The sequence below is a fragment of the Theropithecus gelada genome, chromosome 3 (assembly GCF_003255815.1).
Source record: "Theropithecus gelada isolate Dixy chromosome 3, Tgel_1.0, whole genome shotgun sequence".
Classification (NCBI taxonomy): domain Eukaryota; kingdom Metazoa; phylum Chordata; class Mammalia; order Primates; family Cercopithecidae; genus Theropithecus; species Theropithecus gelada.
In genome coordinates, this window is record NC_037670.1 from 168142027 (window position 1) to 168151951 (window position 9925).

General features: G+C 38.1%; 2 pseudogenes across 1 annotated transcript; both read right to left on the reverse strand.

The window, feature by feature from the left end:
* Positions 1-1002: 1002 nt before the first annotated feature.
* Positions 1003-2030, reverse strand: LOC112621730 (annotated as a pseudogene).
* A 5753-nt stretch (positions 2031-7783) lies between these two features.
* LOC112620925 lies at positions 7784-8956 on the reverse strand (annotated as a pseudogene). Its single transcript, XR_003118622.1, has one exon. The product of XR_003118622.1 is annotated as a multifunctional protein ADE2 pseudogene (transcript).
* Positions 8957-9925: the final 969 nt, after the last annotated feature.

Sequence of the window (9925 nt, forward strand, 5' to 3'; positions counted from 1 at the left end):
ACCGCTATGCTGCAGTTGCCAGCGTGGAGAGGGGGCTAGGAAAATGCAGGTCACCCATCCCACCATCCACATTGCCATGGTTTGGGGGTGGTTATTTGTTAATCTCTGTTCTCTCTATCTCTATACTCCTGATACCCTTCTATGCCATTGATCAGTGTATTTGTTATCACTGAGTGTTACTCCTAACACAAAGGATGGCTTATTTTCTTATTCTATTGGAATTAGAATTTTCCTCTATTATGGAGGCAGTATGAATGTAGGGTGTACTTTGGGTTCAGAGAAGGTTGGATTTGAGTACTGGCTCTACTCCCTCGTGGCTGTGTACCCTTGGCCTTGTTACTTCAATCCTCTAAGCCCAAGTTCTGTCATCTGTTGCGATAAGCTAGTGTTGTATGTGAGGAGTCTAGGCACAGGCTTTGGAACTAGACACTTTGAGTCCTGGCTTGACCATTTTTTAGCTATGGGAGTTTGGGCAAATTGGAACTTTTCTGTTTTTCAGTATCCCCATCTATAAAATAGGATAATAGCAATTATACCTCTACCAGGGAGTTGTTATGAAGATTTAATGGAATATTGGCGCAATGCCTGAGACATGGTGAGTGCTCAACCAATCTTCTCTACAATTTATTTTTATAGGGTTATGAATTTATAACACAGTTTATATAGGGCTATAGTGAGGATGCAAAGTGGTAATTCTGTGTAGTGGTGAGTACAATGCAAGGCACAGAGCAGGTCTACACTAAACACCATGCGTTATTATTAACTTCTTCTTCTTCTTTTTTATTTTTTATTTTTTGAGACACGGTCTCACTTTGTTACCCAGGCTGTGTAGTGCAGTGGCCTGATCACAGCTCACTGTACCCTCAATGTCCCAGGCTCAAGCAGTCCTCCCACCTGTCTCCCCAGCAGCTGGGCCCACAGGCATGTCACCATGCCCGGCTATTGTTTTATTTTTCATTTCAAGTTTTAATGAAAGCTTGTATGTAAGATTCCTTTATTCCTTTATCCAATTGTTTCTTCCTTGTATTTGCCCTTTTCCCTTCCTACTTGGTGACATTTGGCTTTCTCTTCAATAATCTTTTTGTAGTCTTTGTCCAATTTTAGCCTAGTGCTAACCACCTACATGGTACCTACATGGACAGTTGTGCCATTAGCCTTTTCCTGCTGCACCTGTTCAATGTAGGTGACATATTTCTTCCTGCAAACCTGGACTACTTTGCCAATTTGCTGACCTTTATAGTGCCTGTGTACAACCTGAACTTCATCATCCTTTCAGATGGTCATGGATTGAACATTGTACTTCTGTCTCAGCTCTTTGCAAAGAGAGGAAGACCTAATATTCCTGAGAATGTGGGAAAGTGCATTGAAATGCCTTTTGCGGTACTTGCTTTGATCAGAAGTCACCAAGGGTTTGAACTTCACTTTGGCCACTGCCACTTTGGTGATGGCCACAAAAGGGAAGAGCTTATTTTTTATTTTTTATTTTTACGTAGAGACAAGGGTCTCCCTTTGGTGCCTAGGCTGGTCTTGAACTCCTGGGCTCAAGTAATCCTCCCACCTTGACCTCCCAGAGTGTTGAGACTACAGGCGTGAGCCCCTGTGCCCGGCCTATTATCTTCTTATTTATCCTGACGCACAGAGCGACAGCAGTCTGCGGTCTGCATTCTTCCCCCTGATGGCCAGTCCTCTGCATCCATCCTCAGGATCAATCCTCAGGGTTATGTCTCTTAAATTAAAACACTGCTATGTATGCTTGAATCTAAAATTCAATCTTGTTACTGATTCCAAGATACTTAGAGAAAGTTTCCTAATAGAGCTATTGGCTGCAGGGCAGCATCTGCTCATTCCTTTCTGTTTTCTCATCTGAGGAATCTTCCTGCCCTTTGCACTCCATGACGATTTCCACAGCTGACCTCATTCTGCAGGAGGAACTTGAGGAGGCACGGTTCTGTTGGACACCTCTCCTCGCTGCTAACTGGGTGATTCTTTGTAAGCCCCTCTCCTGAATATTATTACATACCGTACTTCATCCTCAAGCTCCGGGCAAGAGAATACAGTTCTTTTGTAGTTTTATCAAAATTAAAAAATAATTAGGTAAGATTGAAAAAAAGTCATCAGCCCTATCCTGCCATTCCCCACTTCTGACTTCTCAATTTAACTGTCTGAGCTGTATCTCTGCATTTTATTTAAAAACCAGTCAATCTATTACTAGTTTATTGTTTCAGTTTTATACACGTATTGTTTCTTGACGTTTTACTGTGGAAGAAGATAATTTGACTTTTTTAGGCCTCTTCTCTTCAACACAAATACATACAAGATAAACACACATGTATTTCCTTTCTCCATATAATAATTACATCATAATTTTGGTATAGAGCAATATTCACTATGAACATGATTATATCTATGTTAACATTAATTATGGCTGAGTCATAGATTATTCTGCTGTCACCAATTATTAAGTTTCCTTTTTTTTTTTTTTTTTTGAGACAGAGTCTTGCTCTGTCGCCCAGGCTGGAGTACAGTGGCATGATCTTGGCTCACTGGGTTCAAATGATTCTCCTGCCTCAGGCTCCCGAGTAGCTGGAATTACAGGTACGTGCCACCATGCCCAGTTGATTTTTGTACTTTCAGTAGAGACAGGGTTTCACCATGTTGGTCAGGCTGGTCTTGAACTCCTGACTTCATGATCCACTCGCCTTGGCCTCCCAAAATGCTGGGATTACAGGTGTGAGCCACAGCAACCGGCCATTCCTCTATGTTTTTTTTAAGTGTGTAGTTTCTGTAGTTTTTCTTCTCTTTTTGTGTTACTCATGGGAGATATTCTATATCTCTCAACATTTTCGTTAAAATTTTCATTTCTACTCTCAAATTTCTTATTTTAAAGAACATTTTATTCTCTGATGTTCCTTTTTCTTGTATGATGTGATATTCTATTTGTTCTTATTTTATAGGTGCAATATCTTTTCTAATTTCTCTGAGGAAATGCATTATGTGTATTTTGTAATATCTTTCTTTCCCCTGAGATTTCTTTTTGTGTGTTTATTTTTCTAATATTAGAGGTTTTTAAAATGACTGGTGCTTCTTAGCTCTTTGTTCACATTCATAAATGAATCAAGAAAAATTATTTAGAAGCAAGGCATTCACAGAGGAAGCTTTGATTGATGGGCTTCAACATTTGGGTGGGACCTCAGCTACTTCACTGGGCCATCTCTAAATATCAGGACTCATAACTCTCTTCTGCTGATGTGTCAGTATACTCAGAAAGAGACCTCCTAGTCCCTAGCCTGTCAGGTGTAAGCTGGCTGCCAACGTCCCAGGAAACTCAGAGAGGATGGGGTCTGGAGGGGGGATGGGGAAGGAGTCTTAGTCAATGTCCCTGTTTTCACAGGACTCTTGGTCTTGGATACATGTGTCGTCCCTGAGTACAGAGTGCTCTAGGTCAACTTTCCCTGGTTCCCGCTGAAGATAGAGTAATGGCAGCTCATTGACTTCAGGGATCTAACTGCTTCTGTGCAGACATTTTAACCAGCCTTTATTCAGCCTTCTAATCTCGACTGGTTTTGAGTTCCTGAGGCTTCGTAATAATCTGTAGTATAAATTTGGGCATTAGGGCTACTGCACTTCCAGTTTAGGTTTCTATTTTCCTTGGTCTGCTAAGTCGGTTACCCATCCATCTGTTTTGCAAAACAGCACTTTGTTGCTATCATCTCCATTCTCTTTTTGATTCTTGAAGGTTATGTCTTTTGCAATTTCTTAATTATCATTTTAGTGAGGCTTGGGAAGAAGCAAGTGTAAACTCACATGATAAAGCTCAGAGGTAAATGGAAGTTCTTTGGGAGGTACTTCGTCACCGTTCTCTAAGGGGCATGTGTAGGTTTACCAAGCACAGAAAACAGTTCTTTTCTTCTTTACATACATTTTCCTTCCTATGAGCAGCCAGATTTTTTTTTTCCAGGATTTAACTCTTTTTTTTTTTTTTTTCTTTTTTAGCTGGATGAAACTGTAACCAGGGATCCTGCTCTCTCCTATTCAGGTCCTTTTCTCTCATGCTAAAGAACCAGTTTGATTCTTTCTTCTTGAGATCTGAATCTTCAGAAGAAGTAAAAACAAGTCTGAAAATATTTGGAAGTTATCCATCTCCCATCCATGGCATCCCAACCAGATTCCTTCTTCTATTAGACCATTCCTGGTTTTCTTGCCTTCTAGACTCCAGAAACTGTCTTGGTTCCTATTGATTTTCAGTCTGATTCTTCAGGCTTCCAGTCAATTCCATTAACTTCTGATAATGTTTCAATGAATGTCTCTTTTGTTTAAGTTAGCTGTAATGATGTACAACCAAAGAACCACAATTGATGCAGGAACTCAGTAGTGTATCTGATTTTGAAACAATTTATGTTTTGTAGTTTCAAGGCTGAGAAACAACAACAACAGAAAAAAGCAAATTTAGGTGTTTTCTTTTTCCACCAAAGTAATGGATTACTTCATGATATGAATTCATATTTTCATGAAATAAATTTTGTGAAATAATTAGGGGACTAGGACCCCAATATTAGTAAACTATTGCTGCAAAAAGCTATTGTGACAAAAAATCACAATGTATCAGTGGCAAGTGATAAGCATTTATTTCTTGCTCATGTATCTGTGGGTGACTGAAGCGGCTCTTCTTCAAACTGCAGATTTGCAGATTGGCTGGAGCTGTTCTGTTCAATGCATTTAATTCTGGAGCCAAGCTAGAAGGGCAGAAGTTATTCAGGTTATATTCTTATTAAAATAATGGCAAAAAATGATGTAGGGAAAGCCCAACTGCATATATTAATTTCAAGCCTTTGTTCATGTCTCATCAAATATTGCATTGGCCAAAGCAAGTCACCTAGCCAAACTCACAGTGAGAAGACAGGGAACTCTACCTACCATGAAGCCATGTGATACGTGATGTGAGAAGTGAAGGGAAGTGAAGAATTTGAACAAATACTTCTACCAGTCTTCCCTATTAATCATGATTATCCACATGCTTATATTCCCTCCATCTTCATCTAACCCTGATATCAGGTCAGAAAGTCCAGGATTTTGTGATATAAAGCAAATCTAGATGTGCTTTCCTTTGAGTCAGAGACCTATGAATAATAAAGACAATTTTACTGTTTACACTTAACGTACAATTGTGGTGTGAGGGCACAGTAACAGAAATAAACGCTTTCATTAGAAAGAGAGTGGTAGGCATATAGCTGTTACTGCTCAATAGTTGTTCCCAAAGCCTGCTGTACAAATATTTCTGGGTCATTCTATCCTGGGGCAAGGAATGTTTCGTGATTAAGTCTTAGTTATTTTCATTAGGAGTTGCATCTTAATTTATTATTCTTCAAGCTCTTGTTTCTGCATACTGGAAGTCCCTTACTTTTCCATCGTTACCCAGCTTCTTAATTCTAGAAGACTGAAGACTCAGAGGTCATTTTATATCTCATACAGTCTCAGCTTTTTCAGGTCCAGGCTGCTGACACTTTTGCCAATATAATTCTCTCAGAAACATTATGTGTTTTCTATGTATTTGATTCCATTTAACTCCATGTGCCAAAAAAACACCACAGTTCTGGGTCTTAAAAAAATGAAATAGGCTGGGTGCGGTTGCTCATGCCTGTAATCCCAGCACTTAGGGAGGCCAAGGTGGGCAAATCTCCTTAGTTCAGGAGTTCGAGACCAGCCAGGCCAACATGGTGAAACCCTGTCTCTAGTAAAAATACAAAAATTAGCTGGGCGTGGCGGCACATACCTGCAGTCCCAACTACTTGGTAGGCTGAGACAGGAGAATCGCTTGAACCTGGGAGGTGGAGGTTGCAGTGAGCCGACATTGTGCCACTGCACTCCAGCCTGGGCAACAGAGTGAGACTCAGTCTAAAAAAAAAAAAAGATAGGCATACCATTAGAGTCTTGCTATATTTTTAGAACACATAAGAGTTCCAATGAATAGCGGTCTGTTGAGCCACAAAGACAGAGAATCATGACTCTTTACCTAATTCCCAGAAATGATTCCATCAGACCCAGATCCCTCCAATGAAGGAGACTATGTTCCTTCAAGGATAAATACTGCTATAATAACCACAAATGAGGTACATGAATCTTCTTTCAAGCCTTTACCAAAGGGTTCTAGTACTACTTACTTGGTTTAAATAGCTGTGAAAAAATGCCCCAGACTTTCAGGAACTACTTGATGCTGGCTCTGAGGAAATACTATTTCCCGAGGAATACCAATTACCACTGCTTCCCTCTATCAGAGAAAGGGCTCCTGAGACTCAAGAAACAAATTAGATCCTGTCCAGTTTGCCTCAAAATAGGTCAAACAGTTCCTGGAACCCATATGGTTGTCATTCTCCCGGTTCTTGAATGTTTATTTGGCAATGATATTCTTAACAATTGATAGAACTCTGTTTTCTGATAATTCAGAGAAGACATTCTCTTTCTTTTAAATGCCAGCCTCAAAAGTATTTAGAGAATATCTTCATATTTTTCCTTAGACTTTGATGCCTTAGAGTTTCTGATATCACATTCTTTCCTGAGTATTCACCTTGGGCCTTTTCCTCTGGGTGAACTTGACCTGGTCAACTTGCTTGTTGAAATGGTGCCCAGAATAGCATGGATTATTTCAGAAATGATATGAAAAGGGAATGTGCTTGGGGATTATTAGTTTCTGGGAAAGAAGCATTATTAATGTAGCTAACATGGAAGTTTGTGTTTAAAGATATATCACACTACTCATTTTCAACTTATGAACAACTAAAGGTACAAAGATTTTTCACTTCATTTATTAACAAGACAGAGTTTTCCTATCCCATGCTTGTGAAATTGATTTTTTAAACATTTTTTAGGATAAAAAGTAGCATATGTTCACTAAATGAAAGTTGAAAATGTGAAAAAATGAAAAAAACCCATCGCCCATAAAAATAGGTGTATTTTCTCAGCAATGTTTGCTCTCCATGATTTAAAAAATACAAGCATGATTATAAAATTGAACAAACTAATTCTAAAATTATTTTTTCTGATAGAAGTAACATACAATATTACTAATAGTAGAAAAAAATTGAATACGGGAAAGCATAAAGAAGATAATTTTTACCACAAATGATACTGAGTGTTTCTGCCTGTGTTTATTTACCATCTGCATATCTTCTTTGGTGCAATGCCTAATAAAATATTTTGACCATCTTAAAAATCAAATCGTTCATTTTATGGTTGAGTGTTGTTGTTGTTACATAGCCAAGTAAGATTCACTAACGCTTTCATTTGGCATGGCAAAGGTAACTCTACTGTTTACATGGAAAAATTGCTCTAACAACCAACAGAGAGGGTCTCAGAAAAGTCCCCTTTCCGTGGGCGCAACAGTGCTCCTCTACCTTGTTTTCTACCCAATCTCAACTTTTCTTTAAAAGAAAATCAGAACTTATCTACAGATGTACATGTAAATAGAAATCACTTTCTGAAATACTAATTGAAAATTTAGAACTATACCCTTAGAATTTTGTGAAGACAATAGAGTGAATGAGAACGACATTGCTCTTATCACCTAAAATATAGCCAGTTTTACTTCCTAAAACTTATGGATTGACATATAGAAGGTCAGGTAATAACCCTAGTTTTATAATAGAACATTATTAGCATTTATAAAATATATTTATTTAATTATATTATCACTTGACAATGACCATACAGTGGATAAGAGAGTAATTTGAAAATGTCCTTATAGTAACTTCTCTGCCTATAAGGAGATACTAGTAAATATGAACAGCAGCCTGCCCCACAGCAAATGGTTGTTTAGCCCAAATATCTGAGCAGTAAACCGAGCTGACCTTTCTGGATAAAGGGTGGTTGAGCAGCTGAGACCACTGGGTGGTTGAAGAGAAGACCGCATATCCTGAGCTCCCCAGTCTGCATGAGCAGAGGGCAGCTGATAAGTGGATATGCAGTGTTCCCAGACGTCACTGGTCCCAAACCACTTCTTCTGCCTGCCACTGCCACAAATACAGTGGGAATGCCATCCTCTTCACACTCAGCTTTAATCCTCAGAGTTTTATCTGGTCCTTTATGCACAGATGTAACTTGAAGTTCACATGGAATGCCAAGATTTCCACAGGACTTCTTGATTTTTTCACAGTGGCCAAGATCAGAAGTATAGCCTATCAATACTGCCATCCTGTGCAGACTTTCTAATTTCAAAAGCAACTCTTCTCTCTCTGAAACCCACTCTAAGTTTTTCCTTACCATCTTGAGCCCTTCAGGAGTTACTTCTTTGAGGTCCTGATGAGGCTGTTTGTCTTTCTGTTGGCTTCAATCCACTGATGGCCAGAGTCTCCAGGAATCATTATCAATATCATCAGCAAGAACAATTTCTTTGGGGGTTATATCAACACCAAATTTGATCATCATATCAACCAGTATACAGTTCTAGAGCAACCAAGATTTCTTCAGTATTTTTTTTTAAAAAAAAAGCCTATGTAGTATGACGTGATACCCACTTCAGTTTGGCCTATGAGAAGTCCGCCAAAGCAAAATTTTGGAGCAATTAGCTGTTCCTTTGATGACTGTGGGTCGTTACTGGCATCATCCTTGAAAAACATCTCCACTTTAGGTGGGTAAAACTTATATCCTTCCTTGTCATCAGGATTTCTTTTGAGAAAAGAATCAGTTGCTATTCTTCTGCAAACCCATTCAGTTGGAATCATTTCACATGCGGGAGCAGCAAAAGCTGTCTGTCTCCCCACATTTTCTGGTGAAAGCAGTTTTGACACTTGCCTCCTGTAACAACTGAAAAATACAACTGGTAATTTTATTTGCGATTCCAGCTTTTACTTCCAGGTGATTCTTTCTAACTGCATTTCCTGCTGTTATCTGGTCCTTGGACTGCGGGAGGATTTTTTTTCTGGACTATCTAATAATTCATGGACTTTGTTTTACCCTTATTCAGTTGTTTTTTGTTTGTTTGTTTGTTTTAACCAATACTTAGTGCCTCAGCTGTTGCCAATATCCTGAGCGGGCTAAGGGTTGTGACCCCACTGCGAAGAGAGGCAGAAATCTCGGATACAGGTTCTTCATCAGAAACGCCTTTTGCAAATATTTTCTCTCAGTGTATAGATTGTCTTCTAAGGTTCTGAACAGTGTCTTACAAAGAGCAGAAGTTCTTAACTTTGATGAATCACTATCAATTTTATCTTCATGATTGAGATTAGATTTCATATCTAATAAGTCTTTGTTTAATCCAAGGTATCAATTTGTGGTCTTATGATTTCTTCTGAATTTTTATTTTTTTACACTTCATGATTCATTTTGATTTAATTTTTACATATGGTATAAGGTATGGGGTCAAGATTTAAAAAGTTTTGCAAATGGATGTTCAATTTTTTCAGATCATTTGTTGAAAAAATTCTCTTTTCTGCACTGAGTTTTCTTTGTACTTTTATCAAATATTAATTGATAATTTATATGTGAGTCTTTATCTGGACTTTGTTTTGTTACAGTGATTTATGTGTCTGTCCTTTCACCAATACTACGTTGTTTTGATTAATGTAGCTTTATACTTTAATCCTGATCTATACATCTTGATTAATGTGTCTTGAAATGAAATAATTAAGTCCTCAGGCTTTGTTCTTTTTAAAATTATGTCAGCTCTTGTACTTCCTTTGATTTTTTCCATATAAAGTTTAGAATTAGCTTGTTGATTTCTCCAAAAAGAATATTGCTGGCATTTTCTACTAAGGCTGCATGGAATCTATGGAAGGTTAATTTATGATTAACATTAATAAATTAACATAACAACGTTGAGACTTGCAAATCTTGAATAAGGAACAACTCATATTTGTTTAGATCTTTGATTTATTTCATTGGCGTTTTGAAGTTTTCAATATGCAGATCATAACACCTGTATAAACATATTTTG